The sequence below is a fragment of the Cervus canadensis genome, chromosome 11 (genome assembly GCF_019320065.1).
Source record: "Cervus canadensis isolate Bull #8, Minnesota chromosome 11, ASM1932006v1, whole genome shotgun sequence".
NCBI classification, from domain to species: Eukaryota; Metazoa; Chordata; class Mammalia; order Artiodactyla; family Cervidae; genus Cervus; species Cervus canadensis.
Window position 1 is genome coordinate 45,074,213 of NC_057396.1, and position 18,607 is coordinate 45,092,819.

The 18,607-nt window shown below is 37.0% G+C and overlaps 1 pseudogene; it reads left to right on the forward strand.

The window, feature by feature from the left end:
- Nucleotides 1-7,111: 7,111 nt before the first annotated feature.
- LOC122449298 lies at nucleotides 7,112-7,983 on the forward strand (annotated as a pseudogene).
- Nucleotides 7,984-18,607: the final 10,624 nt, after the last annotated feature.

Here is an 18,607-nt window from a genome sequence, read left to right on the forward strand (position 1 = left end):
CAAGAAAAAGAAATGCAAAAAGAAAAAAAAAAAAAAAAAGATTGTCTGAGGATGTGTTACAAATAGCTGTGAAAAGAAGGGAAGTGAAAAGCAAAGGAGAAAAGGAAAGATATTCCCATTTGAATGCATAGTTCCAAAGAATAGCAAGGAGAGATAAGAAAGCCTTCCTCAGTGATCAATGCAAAGAAATAGAGGAAAACAATAGAATGGAAAAGACTAGAGATCTCTTCAAGAAAATTAGAGATACCAAGGGAACATTTCATGCAAAGATGGGCACAATAAAGTAAAGAAATGGTAAGGACCTAACAGAAACAGAAGATATTAAGAAGAGGTGGAAATAATACACAGAAGAACTGTACAGGAAAGATCTTCATGACCCAGATAATCACAATGGTGTGATCACTCACCTAGAGCCTGACATCCTGGAATGTGAAGTCAAGTGGGCCTTAGAAAGCATCACTACGAACAAAGCTACTGGAGGTGATGGAATTCCAGTTGAGCTATCTCAAATCCTGAAAGATGATGCTGTGGAAGTGCTGTACTCAATATGCCAGCAAATTTGGAAAACTCAGCAGTGGTCACAGGACTGGAAAAGGTCAGTTATCATTCCAATCGCAAAGAAATGCAATGCCAAAGAATGCTCAAACTACCACACAATTGCACTCATCTTACACGCTAGTAAAGTAATGCTTAAAAATTCTCCTAGCCAGGCATCAGCAATACGTGAACTGTGAACTTTCAGATGTTCAAGCTGGTTTTAGAAAAGGCAGAGGAACCAGAGATCAAATTGCCAACATCTGTTGGATCACTGAAAAAGCCAGAAAGTTCCAGAAAAACATCTATTTCTGCTTTATTGACTATGCCAAAGCCTTTGACTGTGTGGATCACAATAAACTGTGGAAAATTCTGAAAGAGATGGGAATACCAGACCACCTGACCTGCCTCTTGAGAAACCTGTATACAGGTCAGGAAGAAACAGTTAGAACTGGACATGGAACAACAGACTGGTTCCAAATAGGAAAAGGAGACAACAAGGCTATATACTGTCACCCTGCTTATTTAAATTATATGCAGAGTACATCATGAGAAACACTGGGCTGGGGAAAGCACAAGTTGGAATCAAGATTGCAGGGAGAAATATCAATAACTTCAGATATGCAGATGATACCACCCTTATGGCAGAAAGTGAAGAGGAACTAAAAAGCCTCTTGATGAAAGTGAAAGAGGAGAGTGAAAAAGTTGGCTTGAAGCTCAACATTCAGAAAACCAAAACCATGGCATCCAGTCCCATCACTTCATGGCAAATAGATGGGAAAACAGTGGAAACAGTGGCTGACTTTATTTTTCCGGGTTCCAAAATCACTGCAGATGGTGATTGCAGCCATGATATTAAAAGATGCTTACTCCTTGGAAGGAAAGTTATGGCCAACCTAGGCAGCATATTAAAAAGCAGAGACATTACTTTGCCAACAAAGGTCCGTCTAGTCAAGGATATGGTTTTTCCAGTGGTCATGTATGGATGTGAGAGTTGGACTGTGAAGAAAGCTGAGCACCGAAAAATTGATGCTTTTGAACTGTGGTGTTGGAGAAGACTCTTGAGAGTCCCTTGGACTGCCTGGAGATCCAACCAGACCATCCTAAAGGAGATCAGTCTTGGGTATTCATTGGAAAGACTGATTTTGAAGCTGAAACTCCAATACTTTGGCCACCTGATAGGAAGAGCTGACTCATCTGAAAAGACCCTGATGCTGGGAAAGATTGAGGGCAGGAGGAGAAGGGGATGACAGAGGATGAGATGGTTGGATGGCATCACCAACTCGATGGACATGGGGTTGGGTGGACTCCGCAAGTTGGTGATGGACCTGGTGTGCTGTTGAGGTCTGGTGTGCTGCAGTTCATGGCGTCACAAAGAGTCAGACAGGACTGAGTGACTGAATTGAACTGAATATACATATTTATATAATATATAAGTGATGTTATATATAGTATATATAATATATTATACTGTATCTATCAATTATTAATACATGTACATATATATTTATAATCTTACTTGAGATAAAACATAAACACACTTTTAAAAAATAATAAAAGCAACCCCTTTAGCAGGGAGAATAGTGGCTTCCTAAGTATATCCACATCCAAGTCCTAGGAAATTAAATGTTACTTCACATGGTAAAGGGTTATTTAAGCTACTAATGTCTAATAATCTCCTGATCTTAAAATATGGAGAATGCTTTAGCTTATCTAGGCAGGTCCAATGTAATCATAATGGTCCTTAAAAGTAGAAGTTGGAAGTAGCAGAGAAATCAATGTTTTAGTGATACATGGTGGGTGATAAAAACTTAATTATCCATTGTCAGCCTTGAAGATGCAAGGAGACTCTGAGCCAAGGAGCAGCCTCTAAAAGATGGAAAGTCAATAAAATTGATTCTATCTTAAAATCTCTGGGAAAGAATGAAACCTTTATTACAGCGACACATGAGCTGAATTTCTAACATACAGAATTAAATAAAAAGTTTATGCTGTTTTAAGCCACTTAATTGGAGAGGGAAATGGCAACCCACTCCAGGATTTGCCTGGAGAATCCCATGGACAGAGGAGCCTGGCAGGCTACAGTCCATGGGGTCACAAGAGTCAGACATGACTTAGCAACTGAACCACCACCACCACCAGGCCATGAAATCTGTGACAACTTACTATGGCAGCAATAGGAAAGTTAATTCTGATAGGATTCTAAAGAGTACTTGGGAAGAAAAAAGATAGTAGAATTGATCTAGTCACTATTTATGAAATTGCACATAAAATTATACAATTTTACTTTACACACACACCCCCAAAACCTGTCAGGTAACAGATCATAAAGTAATTATGAAATTACTAATTAATAATCATCAGAAAATGGAAAAATCTAAATAGTTGGAAGAGTCAACTAGAATGGCCAAAAATGCATTTATCAAGAAAGGTAGAAGAAGGTAAATAATAAATGAGAGGAGAAAATACTTTTAAAATGAGTGATAATTACTAGAATTAAGGAAACACAAAAAAATTCAAATTTATAGGGCACATGGTATAGCAAAGAAAATAGATTTTTAAAAAATTTCAATGTTAAAAAAATTAACTGCTATCAAACTCAAGATAAAAATTCTAAGTTTTTTAGACAGCAAATTCATGTCAGAAAAGAACTTTTTATTTCCTGAAATATTATGTTTCCTTATTTGTTTATTGTTGATTTTAACCACTACATCAAATATTCCTAATATGAGGGATCTTGTCTGCTTTATTACATTTCCAGTCTCTAGAATATTACTATGTCCTAGTACATATAAAAGAGTTGATTTGATGAATAAAAGAGTTGGTTTAATGAATTAATTCAGGAATGTGAAAAATTTCCATATGTATGATGTTGGAGCTAGAGATCATAAAGTTTCTTTGCACAGCAATGTTCAGAGCAGTAGATGCACATGGTTTGTGAATTTTTTATTTATTATTTCTATCATACGTACATGAAGAGTTAATCTTGATAATTTTTCCTAGTTAGTTAAACAATAAAGTAATACATATATTCAGGTAGTGGAGAATGGTTAAGTAAACTATGCAAGAAAATTCAATGACATATGTTGTGACCACTAAAATTACAATTATGAAAACTCTATCATTTCTTTTAAGAAAGATCTCTGTTCCATTATGCTTTCTCAGAGGAAATAAGGAATTACGTGTACTCAAACAAGTTATAAATTATTACATAAAGCCAATGTTGTAAAAAATTTGAAAGAATTTTGTGAAAAAAGCATAACTTTAAGTATTTGTGACCAATCAATATACCCCTACTGAAATTAGTTTTACAGTGAGACATAATCCATTGAAAAACCTATCTGTTTATTCTTATCTTCCTGGCTCTTGTGAAAATGGTATGAGAATAACCCTATTCCCTACTCAAGAAGCTCAGCTCTGGTGTATCAGGCTCCACAGGGAACCCATGCACACCTGGGCCACTTTCTTGGCTGCTGGGAGCCTGTGATCTTAGAACTATTAATATAATTGAGGTTAGATGAGAAGAAGTAGATTTGAATATTGACAAACCTGTTCTGATGATATAGGACAGGTGGGGTGAAGTATAATACAACCACCTCAGCATCTTTCTTCATTACTAAAGTTGTGGATCAAGAGGTCCTGGGTTTTTCATCAAGGCCAAAGGGATCAGAACACAGAGTGATATTAAAATTCAATGACAGTGATATTAAAATTAATTTAAAATTAATACTCTAGAATTAATTGGTGAGAAATGATTGAGTGATGACTAGTATCTTCTATAAATAAACATCCTCATTGAATTGACAAGATGTTATAAAATATTTTTTATTACATCTCTCTCCTTATTTCTATCAATTCATGGCTTATATCAAAGCTGATATTCCTTGACCATTAGATCTTACTCCTCTAGGATTTTCCTTTTCTCCAGGAGTTTGGTCTTCCTATCTAATCATATCTGTAGAACCTCAGTTGAGGTTCTCTAAGGATAAGTAATGCCACCGAAAAGGGAAGACATAACAGTAACTGCTCCTTGACCTGTTCAACCAAACCCCAGGGCAAATACCCACATCAGCATTTGTTATGTACAACAAACTCAAGAATAAGCCATGCTATCAAATGGATTTATCTGGGAGCTAAGACTGAAGAAATTTAGGTTGTGCTACAGAAAGAGGTACCTAGGAGGACACAAATTGTGTAAGTATTACTTTCTTCTCAGATTCTGCAACAGGGATGCTACTTGCACATGAAATCTAAGTATATATTATTATTACTGAAGTGAGAAGCAGGAGCTTTGTGATCCACTGAAGAAAAGTCAGTTCCTATAGTGGCAATGGGACAAAGGAAAAAAAAAAAAATTCCAAGCAAGTATGTATGGGCTTGCTCTTACTTTTTTTTTTTTTCCTCTCACTTTTTTGCTATATCCCACTTTTTATTTTTTTCTCTTTCTTCTCATCATTTACTTTCTTCTGTTTACTCAAAATTATTACTGGTGTTATTTTAAAATTCTTAACTCAAAGATTTGTTATTTGATTTTATCATTTCATAACAAAAACAATGCAGTCCAGGAATTTATTACAAATTTTAGAACTGGAATTATGCCATGCAGATGCTATGTTTTCATATTTTATAGTTACATAAAGGGGTGTTGCTCTGAACTTGATTTACTCTTTAAATGAGCTATTCTGAAGAGGAAACTTAACTGCACAATAATGTATGTGTTTTGCCTATCCTTTACATGCTAATATCTACTTTCTGAACTTTTATTTGCTGAAGTAATTATTCAAAGTAAATCTTAAACCATATGTATTAAGACAATTTACAGCTTAATTAGCAAATAATTTTAGATTTCCCTTATTGTCTTGTCTCTTATTCAATTTCAAATGAGAAAGCTCCTCAGTGGTTGCCAACTCCAAAACTGAGAGATATGTTTATTTCTGCCCCCATGCCATCTTCTAAGTGTTAGGACTTTTAGTCCTTTTTAGCTCCCTGGCCTACATTTGAATTAGGCAAACAGCACAATTATGAAAAGTTATACATCTATATATTTCCTAACAGAAGTGTACTTATCTGCTTAATTAGCTCTCTGGTCATACTGGAATATGAGTGATAAAATATACACTTATATTTTGCAGGCTCTACTCCCTGTATTTTCAGCTGTTTTTCCTTGTTTTGATTTGTATCTCTCCATGAGTACAACGTGCCGCCACTGTTGCTCTTATATAGCTGGTCTATAAACTGTCCTCAGAATTAACAGTGGTACTTGTCAGCATGACACAATTTAGCTATATATTGCTAAATTCCCATACCTCCAGAACTCTGAAGTTTGAACTTATCAGATGGAAAGGATGGAGAAAAGAGGCGATGTTTGAAGGAGAAATGAGATATTGGTTAAAAGAGGATGATTATTACCTGGTTCAAAATAGTTACCTTCCATAGGAGGAGGGTGGTTCTTAATTTTAACATAATCTGAGGAGACAAATGCAGAATGTGTCCTAATTTAGAACCTTCTGCTATCACTTTTACAGTTCTCATTCCATGGAAAAAGAGTCTAGAATATGTGCAATTAGAATTATTCATTAAAGCATGCTAATTGACGTGGCACAGTGGACAGTCAAGTGAAATTTAGGACAGAGTCTTGTGTTCTCTTCATTCTGCAATGTCACTGCCATTTCAAGGGACAATTGACACTTGAATATGAGTTTGAATTGCACAAGTCCACTTGCATACTGATTCTTTTCAATAAATACATGTAATACTACTACATGATTCAGGGTTGGTTTCATGTACAGATGTGGAACTGAGGATACAGATGGCTGACTAAGGGATCTGAGCATCTGAGGATTTTACTACCCATGGTGGGTCCTGGTACCAATCCTCCATGCATACCGAGGGAACACTGTTTTTCACAAATGAAAGTATTAGTCACTTAGTCATGTTCAGCTCTTTGTGACCCCATGGCCTAGAGCCCAGCAGGCTCCTCTGTCCATGGGATTTCCCAGGCAAGAATACTGGAGTGGGTTGTCATTTCCTTTTGCAGGAGATCTTCCTGACCCAGGGATCAAACTCAAGTCTCCTGCATTGCTAGAGGATTCCTTACCATCTAAGCCACCAAGGAAGCCCCATTTCACAAACAGTCTTGAACAAATTAATTTTCAAGAGGGCTAATACATTTAAGGTTAGAGTTGTCTGATTGTGAATTTACTTATGTTACAATTTTTCTTTATCTTAAAGGTCCAGAGTGCTTCAGAACCAAGACTAAACATCTTATCTGTGAATCTTCTGACTCACAGAAGTAGAATAAATATCTCTACCACTTTGTTCATAAAATGGTTTGTTCATAAACCTTTTACTACATTGATCATGTGGGAAATTAATCACTGGTTTATATCAGTTTCTCCCCATTACAATGTCAATCTGAAATTAGGAATTAGGTCCTATTTATCATTTTATTTTTAGAGTATAAAACATTCTCAAGATTTATATTAATTAATAAATGAAGTCATCAGTAAATAAATGGTCATATGAATATGAAAGTATACACATATTCTGCAACTGAACACAGCCCATATTTTTCATCATGTCATTGCCAAACATCAGCTTTCATCCCAGTACCTTTCTTCTCTTCAGCATTCCAGGGATGGAGGCCATTCAAACTTGGATATCAATGCTCTTCTGCCTTATTTATTTAAGCACTCTCCTTGGAAATTTCTCCATTCTATTTATTATCAGAACAGACTCCAACCTGCATGAGCCCATGTACTTCTTCCTCTGTATGCTCTCTGTGGTCGACTTGATCCTTTCCACTATTGCTATGTCCAAAATCCTCAGCATTTTTTGGTTCCATGACAGGGAGATCTATTTTGAAGCCTGCCTTGTCCAAGTATTTCTCATTCACTGACCTTTGATAGGTACGTGGCAATCTGCAATCCTCTGAGACATTCCATTATCCTGACACACAGAGTCATCCAGAACTTGGGGCTGGCTATTGTCTTCCGTGGAGTCGTGCTTTACAGTCCTCAACCCTTTATGCTTTGGTAGCTTCCCTACTGCAGAACTAATGTCATCCCTCATACCTACTGTGAATTTATGGCTCTGATCAAGCTGGCTTGTGCAGACACCAGGATCTGCAGAATATATAGCCTAACTGCTGCCTTCCTCACTGGAGGTTTAGATTTCATATTAATCCTCTATTCCTATGTTGTCATCCTTTACACTGTCTTCCATCTTCCATCCAAGGCTGCTAGGCTCAAGACCCTGAGCGCTTGTGGATCCCATGTGTGTGTGATCCTGGTGGCCTATACTCCAGCCTTTTTCTCCTTCCTTACTCACAGGTTTGGGCACCACGTGGTTTCTCGTATTCATATCTTTGTGGCTAATACCTTTGTCCTCATCCCACACATGGTGAACCCAATAATCTATGGCATGAAAACCGAGAGGATCAGAGAATGATCTCTTGAACTTTTGACTTCTCACAAATTCTAAAATGATCAGTTTTTATGGAATAAGTTTCTAAGACTTATTTTAAAAAAAGATATTAACCTTCTTTCTAGAAGCCTGAATCCCTACATATTCTATTTGCAATATAAAGTATTCGTTAGTATTGATTTAATGTCATTCTTCTCAGGAAACTTGCTTAGAAGATGATTGACTTAGGTGTTTATTTTTTTTGTTTTCTTTTTTTTTCCATTTATTTTTATTAGTTGGAGGCTAATTACTTTACAATATTGTAGTGGGTTTTGCCATACATTGACATGAATCAGCCATGGATTTACATGTGTTCCCCATCCCGATCCCCCCTCCCACCTCCCTCTCCACGCGATCCCTCTGGGTCTTCCCAGTGCACCAGGCCCGAGTACTGTCTCATGCATCCAGCCTGGGCTGGTGATCTGTTTCACCCTTGATAATATACATGTTTTGATGTTGTTCTCTCAAAACATCCCACCCTCTCCTTCTCCCACAGAGTCCAAAAGTCTGTTCTGTACATCTGTGTCTCTTTTTCTGTTTTACATATAGGGTTATCGTTACCATCTTTCTAAATTCCATATATACGTGTTAGTATACTGTATTGGTCTTTATCTTTCTGGCTTACTTCACTCTGTCTAACATGTCTGCTTGATAATTCAATTTCTCCACTTTTCCGTGATCTTTTTCATTATGTTTGCTTCTGCAATACTATTCTGTTATTCAGTATTATGAACTTCAAGAGACACTAGTATTGATTCATTATTCTGACTTTCACTAAGCTTAATTAATGGAATTGTCTATTTCTCATAGACAAGAAAACTGAAAATATTTTAAATCTAAAACCTCAGAAACTGGGATAGTTCTACCTAAATATCTTCTGAGAAAACAGATAAAGAGACTATTCCCTCCAGATTACTTCCTGGAATTTTGTGTGGCATATTACTATTTCCTCAATCTACCTAGAATTCTTATAAGTTTTCTAAATAATATCTAGTCCCACAAAAACGTCTTCAGAAGACTTAATGAATCCAATTTGTCCTACCATTTTCCCTTTTATTTCCTCAATTGGTTCAAACTGATTCATTTCATTCACTGAAAATATATATAGTTCTCTCTGTCATTCTTTTGTGTTCTTGCATACTCTATTTACTCACAATATGTATTATAAAACAGAAACATTGTATTCTGACGTTTCTTTATAAGTCATCTTTCTTGTTACTCTTGACTGTGATATTGTTCATTCCTCTTCCTTTCTGAAGTTTAGTAACAGACTAAACTTTGTATGGAATATCATGCACTTATCATAGGTATATAACTCATTTGGGGCATGCCAAGTCACTACAGGTACCTAATACAATACAGTGCTTTTCTTTAAGATATACACTATTCCTGATAATGACCTAAGCAGTTTTGTCATGAGGCCATAGTAGCATATATTACCAAATTCTTCAGTAACCTGAGTACCTCTCTCAGTTAGTAGTTCTTCAGAATCATGTTACTTATTGTCTTTAATTTTTGTTTTCTTCTTTCTGAGCAAGTGGGTTATCAGATATCAGTTCTACATGACCCCCTTCTGTTGACTGCCCTATGATTTCATACCTCCTCCCTCAATAGTAAAGTGTTAACTCTGTGCTCATATTTCTGGTTGTATAAACTTATTTTATTGTCATCCATTTCATATTATCTTGGTTAGTACAAAAATTACCTGAATATTCTAAATTCTAAGAAAAGCAAAAATTTGCTGTTTAAGACATTGGCTCTCAAGTGATACTGCTCAGTTTTGAATCCAAAAACAACTACTTTCTAACTATGTTGATTTTCATCAAGTTATATTATCTGTCTTTCTCAGTTTTGAATGGTAAAATGAAGATATCGACAGTAGTTACTTCAGAAGGTAATCCTGACATTTAAGAATATGCCTATGAGACAAGTGCTCAGGGCTGGTGCACTGGGAAGACCCAGAGGGATGGGATCGGGAGGGAGGTGGGAGTGGGGATAGGGATGGGGAACACATGTGTAAATCCATGGCTGATTCATGTCAATGTATGGCAAAAACCACTATAATATAGTAAAGTAATTAGCCTCCAACTAATAAAAATAAATGAAAAAAAAAAAAAAAGAATATGCCTATATGTGATTTGTTTCTATTGAAGTTAATTTATCAAGAGCTTGATAAGTTAAAGCCTAAAATTAAGAAACATTATCCAGCAAGAGTGCTTACTTTGGAATCCAGTGTGGTAAACTGGAAATCATTGGACAATTTGAGGTCTATTTTCACTAATTCTGATGATGTACAATAAAAACTTGCCAGCAAATAGAAAAGAGGAAAATTCAAGAAATAGGAAGAGTCTAGTTAGAAAAGCTGATGAGTTCTTAGAATCATTATCATAGTTATGCTTATACTGAGTTCAGACAAGTCTTAAGAAGAAACTAACGCTTTTGGCTCATGGATCAACCCTCAGAGGCAAAGCTTTTTATGTGTGAGAATTATAAATTAATATTGAAAAAAATATCTTTGATTATTTCTAGAGGGATGCCAACACATATCCTGGAGTAGTCAGGAACCTAGGCTACCAATCACACTGTGGTTCAGCCAGCTGCCTAATTAAAGAAGATTGAATGAATGAATGTACACTAAAATTCTACTAAAGCCCAGATATGACCTTATGTGTTTAGGATGCAGTAACATACAAGACTGATATAAAACATACAGATTCCTTATATTATATAATGTGTATGCAGAGAGGAAGGGACATTTGGGAAGCTGTATGAACTATTTAATACTGTGAGCAAATAATTTTGTATTGTGAAAATGTGCTATAAAAATATATGAGGCACTCTGAGGGAACAGAAGTTAAGGCTACTCTAGATGGAGTGATCACATTGTCTCTGAGAAGTGATCTGAAATATAATGAAAACATTTTCTGAAAATTTAGGGAAAAAAATTCATGCAAAGGGAAAGAATAAGCGATATATATATAAACATAATCTAATCAACATGCTGCACAACTTGAAATTACACATCATATGTCAATTATAATTCAGTAAAAATAATTGAGAGTGAGAAGATAAGGCAATTTGTACATAGTTGTGATACTGTGCTTTATAAGAAGAAATAAGTATTTGTTCCTAGTCCCTGTTTCTGGCACAGAGCTCTTAAAATTCCTGAAATTTCTTGAGGTGAGAGCAAGAAATGAGTCTTTTGTTATGTTAACGAGGTGACTTTTGGACCCAGCCTAAGGAGCGGGGCTAGTTGCTAGTGGAGCCAACAATGTTATTAAAGAGATGTGACTTTCACTCCCTGCCCGGGCTACCTCCAGGGAGGGGAGACTGAAGTCTCCATAAAAAACAATTGAAAAAAAAAAAAAGGTTCAGAGAGCTTCTGGGTTGGTGAACATGCCTGCAGAGGATATGGAAGATCCCTACTCTTTCTGGATACCTTGTCCTAGGACTCTCTTCCATCTGACTTTTCTTGAGTCGTAACTTTTTATAATAAACTGGTAATTGAATTAAGTAAAATAATTCTCTGAAATTCTGTGAGCTGCTCTAGCAAATTAATCGATCCCAAGGAGGGGCTCATTGGAACTGCCAATGTACAGCTGATCAGACAGAAGCCCAGATGACACCTTGGTTTGCAGGGGGCCATGGTAGTAAGTCTTATAGGACTAAACCCTTGACCTGTGGGATTTGAAAATATCTCCAGGTAGACAGTGTCAAAATTTAATTACTTTGTGGGACACCTAGCTGGTGGTATGTGGGGAAAACCTCTCCTCCCTCATAGTGGAATGGGGTGCAAAACCATATTTCATGGTTTCATATAAGTAGTTAGTAGGAGAGTGATGACAAAGTGATGAGTTTCTCTCTGGATTTTCACCCCTGTTTTCCATTACTGACAGGAAACATCTATTGGAATCCATCATAGACTTCATGGACTGTAGCCTGCCAGGCTCCTCTGTCCATTGAATTCTCCGGGCAAGAATACTGGAGTGGGTAGACATTCTCTTCTCCAGGGGATCCTCCCAACAGAGGGATGGAGCCCACGTCTCCCTCATTGCAGGCAGATTCTTTACCATCTGAGCTACCAGGGAAGACATCATAGACTTCATTATGATGGAAAGTGCATGCATTTCTTCACTTTCAGTTCAGTCGCTCAGTCGTGTCTGATTCTTTGCGACCTCATGAATCACAGCACTCCAGTCCTCCCTGTCCATCACAAACTCCTGGAGTTTACTCAAACTCCTGTCCATCGAGTCGGTGATGCCATCCAGCTATCTCATCCTCTGTTGTCCCCTTCTCCTCCTGTCCCCAACCCCTCCCAGCATCAGGGTCTTTTCCAGTGAGTCAGCTCTTCGCATGAGGTGGCCAAAGTATTGGAGTTTCAGCTTCAGCATCAGTCCTTCCAATGAACAACCAGGACTGATCTCCCCTAGGATGGACTGGTTGGATCTCCTTGCAGTCCAAGGGACTCTCAAGAGTCTTCTCCAACACCACAGTTTAGTTCAGTTCAGTCACTCAGTCATGTCCTACTCTTTGAGACCCTATGAATTGCAGCACACCAGGCCTCCCTGTATATCACCAACTCCTGGAGTTTACTCAAACTCATGTCCATCGAGTTGGTGATGCCATCCAGCCATCTCATCCTCTGTTGTCCCCTTCTCCGCCTGCCCCAAATCCCTCCTAGTATCAGGGTTTTTCCAATGAGTCAACTCTTCGCATGAGGTGGCCAAAGTACTGGAGTTTCAGCGTCAGCATCAGTCTTTCCAATGGACACCCAGGACTGATCTCCTTTAGGATGGACTGGCTGGATCTCCTTGCAGTCCAAGGGACTCTCAAGAGTCTTCTCCAACACCACAGTTCAAAAGCATCAATTTTTTGGTGCTCAGCTTTCTTCACAGTCCAACTCTCACATCCATACCACTGGAAAAACCATAACCTTTACTAGACGAACCTTTGTTGGCAAAGTAACGTCTCTGCTTTTTAACATGCTATCTAGGTTGGTCATAACTTTCCTTCCAAGGAGTAAGCGTCTTTTAATTTCATGGCTGCAATCACCATCTGCAGCAATTTTGGAACCCCCAAAAATAAAGTCTGACACTGTTTCCACTGTTTCCTCATCTATTTCCCATGAAGTGATGGGACCAGATGCCATGATCTTAGTTTTCTGAATGTTGAACTTTAAGCCAACTTTTTCACTCTCCTCTTTCACTTTCATCAACTTTTAGTTCATCAGGCTTTTTAGTTCCTCTTCACTTCCTGCCATAAGCACAGTAGGACAGTGCAATTAGACTAGATATTGAGTCACTGTGATGAAATTATAGTGTACTTTTTTTACTTTTTAGCTGTTCAATTATGGTAAATATTGAGCTAATATGCTGGCTGCACAACAGTAAGAAGATATACCAAATTTAATATAGTCATTAGTGTATATATATATATATCATGAGAACTGGAACAGCACCACCCACCTTGAGAAGTTAAGGATTAAAAGCCTAGAACAAATCCCAGGAACCTTAGCAGGAAAAAAAAAAAAATGTTTAAAGATGTTCTAAAGCTAACAATAATAATAATTCCCTCCCTCAAAATAAACTAATCCTAAATTTGAAAGTTTGAGTCTTAGATGGACTATTAATGCTTGGGGACATTCTACATTATTTCACCAGACAAGGAGTTAATTCAGTCTCAGAGCTTTGTTGTTTCTCTGTCCCCTATCCTTTACAGTATTTCAGTACAACAAAGTCTCACTCTGGAGACTGTGTCCACAGTACCAAGAAACCTCCCGCCAAATCAAATGGCGTTCAGAAGGCTGTTAGGAGAGATTTACTAACTTCTCCAAGAGTCCCAGCTGGCTAAGTTAGGTTTTAGAAGTGCAGATCCTTTTTGTGGCCAGCTGAGAACAGGGAAAAAAGAGAAGTTGGTAGGATAGGGATAAGAAAGGAAAACTTTGTGACTGAGGTGAGGGGAGAAAGGAACTGACTGTAAGAATGTGTTGGCATAAACTTTTAAATATAGCTGAGCAACTGCTGCCTTAATTCTTTCTAATATATTCTAATATAATCTCTGTGCAGTTCACATATCTGTTGACACCTTTGCTATTCTTTCTATGCACCTGAACTCTTTACTGTCTTATATCCTATTTACTGATTTATCAAGCTTTCTTTTTTTCATGTTTTCTTTCTCTTTCTCCCTTTTACCTCTTCTTCAGTCCTTTCTAATCAAATTTAAAGGCTGGATAAATGCCCCTATCCTAAGCCTATTTTTGGCACAGAGAGAGAAAGGTAACTGAACTTACCTTAAACTATTCAGAAATTATCCTCACCAATTACAACCTAGTATACACAAGCATATCACTTGTTTTCTTCCTTTAAGCAGATAGTAGTGCTAATCATTCTAGAATGGTGTAATCTTCAAATATGTAATGTATATGTCTGTGAAAATATCTAAGGATAAGGGTAACAGATGCACTTCATTATGAATATTATACACTCATCCAAACATTCATATGCAATGAGGACCGGGATGCAAAGCCTGCTGATTCCTGATGTAAGAATAAGCCAACAAGCTGAGATATGTCAGAACCAAGTTCACTGCTGTAAGAATAAGCCAACAAGCTGAGATATGTCAGAACCAAGTTCACTGCAGCTTTCTAATTTATCATTCTCTTATCAGCAGGTTAATCAGTAACTATTTTTTTGCTGACCCATCTTAAGTTATGTCAACCTTGCAACCACCAGCAGGTAGGCATTTTAACTTCATTTCTTAGGTGAGAAATCTCAGACTTACAGAAGGGAAATTAATCAAATTTACATGGCAATGACCAGCAGAAATTGATACTACTTTCTAATGCATGCATCTAAATACTATGAGGTTTCCCACACACTAAACTCTAAATTAGCTGAATCTAAGTCATAAAAAAGAAATATGATTATAGTATTCTACTTCATCTCCTTCCCAAATTCCTTCAATTTAAAAACCACTCCTTGCATACAGTCATCCATATTCAAATTAGGGATAGTTTTCTAGATAATTCTTATTTCTTTCTTGAAACACTTCTTTTTTTCTCAGTTGAGTAATTACTATTATCATTATTTTTACCTTTGACTAAATATGTTAACTCATATCTGTTATCTTCTCTCCCACGTCGAGGATTAAATTCTCCTTTCTAGAATTTTTTTTTAAGTTATGTGTCAAAACTCAAGCTGCGATGAACCCTTTTCTTTTCTTTTCTTTTCTTTTTTGACCCTGCCCATGTGGGATCTTAGTTCCCCACCAGTGATCAAATTCACACCCCCCTGCAGTGGAAGCCAGGACTCTTGACACCGGACCACTAGGAAACTCTTACAATATACCTTTTCAAAACACACACACACACACACACATTCATCCCCAGAAATACTGTTCTAATACATTTTATCTGTCTAATGTAGCTGTTCTGCACAGTGATTTGAAGTCTCATACAGTATTGAGTAAAGGGACAAAAAAAGTTCTAATTTTATCAGGGAGTGGACTACATCAAAGGAAAGCTGCAATAGTAACACACGCCACTGTAGCCCTTCCTATGAGCTCTTCCAGTCTTTTCACGTCATTAAGATGATAGCCTCCTGGTAGTGTGGAGTAAATCCACTTTCATGATGGTGGTAATTCTCCTAATATTGGTAATTCCTATTTCAACTGAGTATTTCAATGCACCACACTATTTTTTATGTATAGATATAGAGACAGATATGGATATATAAATATACACTTTACCTACCTACTTACCTTTAGAGTAGGTGTGTTGAAGAGAGAGAAAGAGCTCTTGATTACAGTGTGTTTAGACTTGGAAATGGCAACCCACTCCAGTATCCTTGCCTGGAAAATTCCATGGACAAAAGAGCCTGACAGGCTACAGCCCACAGGGTCGCAAAGAGTCAGACATGACTGAGTAAGTATCACTCACTCATTAGATTTATTAAGGTGATATAGCACAGTGACAACTTAGTTTAGTAAAAGATGACAGATTTTGTTCTAAGGAGTGATGTGTATAAATCAACTTACTTTACCTGACAATTCTCTGTTGTTTTATAAACCTGAAAATTAATACTTATGTGTATGTGTATAAATCTGTGTTTCTCTTGACAGTCATCCATAGGAAGACAATTAAATGGCAATGCTCTATTTGCCTATAATCAGAACAAAGATGAGGAGGATATGTACATTCCATTCAAGAAGATACAGATTAAGAGAATAACCCTAAGAAGTTTTCTGTGACTTCATTAAGAAAACCCCAAATGCAAGGTTATTATTTTCTGTTACTGGAACCAGCAAGAAGAGAGATCAGGAGGTGACTATGGCATTAGAAATGGTTTTGGGAGACCAACAGTAGTAAGAATACAAAGATCCAAAGTTGTCTACACTCTTGCATTTTTCACATTCATGACATGTAAATTTGCCCAGAATATACCACCCATTGTCAGAGAAGAAAATGGGATAACCTTAGGAACTGAGATGACTGAGTATAGAACTATTTAACTCAAAAGTGGACACTACTACCCCTTACACACACACACACACACACACACACACACCCCCATTGACTTGACCTAATCCATAGTGAACTTTATTTAACTATCTACTTGATAATCTCTGGAACTATTTTCTGACTTTCTAAACTCCACAGGCTTGGCTAATTAACTATTTCTTACTCCTATCATGGCACTTGTCACATTGATTTCAGTGTGTAGTATAATTAAATATAGTGTAATTGTTAAGAATGCAACTGTGGTGCCAAACTTCCTATGTTCAAATCCTGGTTCAACTTGTAACCATCTCTGTGATCATGGGAAAATGATATAACTTCTCTATTTCTCAGTTTCCTTATTTGTAAAATGAGGATATTAATGTGACAAACCATGTCTAGTTTATATAATTTAATGGGTTAACATATGGAAAGAATTTAGGAAGGACAATGAGAATGCAACTTCTATACAAGTATGATTAGATGTTATTACACTGAAAACAAATCTTCCTATGCTTCAATCAACCTTATCAAACAACTGGAGCAAGGTATTTCTACCCTACTCTTGATGTTTATATATTATAAAGCCCAGCCTTGCTCGATACCCTTCTCTTCTACGTACTAGGAAAAAGCAGTAGATTGAAAAATTTAGTAAGAATAAACTGAGTAAGTTTAATTAAGACAATGTTACCTCCCACCCCTTCCTGGAAGGGAGGCTTTCTAATAAAGTCATATGTTCTTTGGTGCTCCTTCATGTGATGAGCCCTCTTATTCTGATTAGGAATACACACTTAACTCTGGGGGTTAGTTAGAGAGATTCCTGACTCACAAACCAAATTAAATCCTTCAAAATGGTCTTTATCACTCTAGACAAGAATACTGGAGTAGGCTGCCATTCCTTTCTCCAGGGAATTTTCCTAACCACGGGATCAAACTCGGGTCTCCTACATTGCAGGCATATTCTTTTCAACCTAAGCCACTAGGGAAGCCTCTTATCACCAAGACAGAAATTTTGAACTCACACGTGCCCCAACTTTTAAAAAATATCAATCTTCTCAGGAATCACATGGGAAGGAAAGAATATATTTATTCTGTACACTTCTGAGACCCTGAAACCGAGTACAAACCTTGCCTTATGGATAGTTCTACCTCACAATGAACTCTGGTCAAATATAAAATACTGGCTAAATGAATCTAAACTGAGGATGGCTATGAAGGATGGAATGAGCAGCAAAGAAACCTCAGCTTTTGAGGAGGTTTACAGAGCTGAGGTTTACAGAGATTCCAATGAAATGTGGCTATATACGGAATCATTGTGAGATTGTAGGAAAATTATGGCTTCAGAACTCCACAAACCTAAAAGCCTAGCTCCTCTACTCACTGGATTATTGAATATATCTTTGTTGAGCTGTTTCATATAGGTATTTACAATAATTAACTCTACAAAAATATTGTGAGGGTTAAGTAATCATGTATACAAACCATATAGTGAAGAGCTTGGGACTTAGCAAATGCTTAATAAATGTTGATCTCTTTATATCCTTAGGTTGAGGGGTGAAGTACTTGACTAAAACATCTTTCCAAACATTTTCCCACTGGTCAACTAATTTCTCTGTGCCTTAATCTGTACAGCTGTAGCTCAATTTTAGCTACATCTAAGAATCACCTAAGAAATTTTAAAACATGGGTACTTGAACACTAACCCCACTATAGTTTTGCCTTCTGTAGGATTTCATTTAAACAGAATCATACAGTATGTAGCCTTTTATCATTTAGCTAAGGTCTATGAGAGTTATACATGCTAAACTATAGGACACCAAAGAAAGCAACAGGATTAACTGACAAAGAGAAAGTATTAAAAATTAATGACAATTTGGTCAACAGATTTTTTTTCAAAGGAATAATAAGTTCCAAAAGACTGTAGGATAATGACTTCAAAGGCTAAGAAAATGTAATAACTGGAGGATAGAAATGTGTAGGTAAAAAAATAATTCAAGAATGAGGATGAGGGACTTCCCTGGTGGTCCAGTGGTGAAGACTCCATACTCTGAACCAAAGGGCCTTGGCTCAATCCCTGGTTGGGGAACCAGATCCCGCAAGCTCCAACTAAGACCC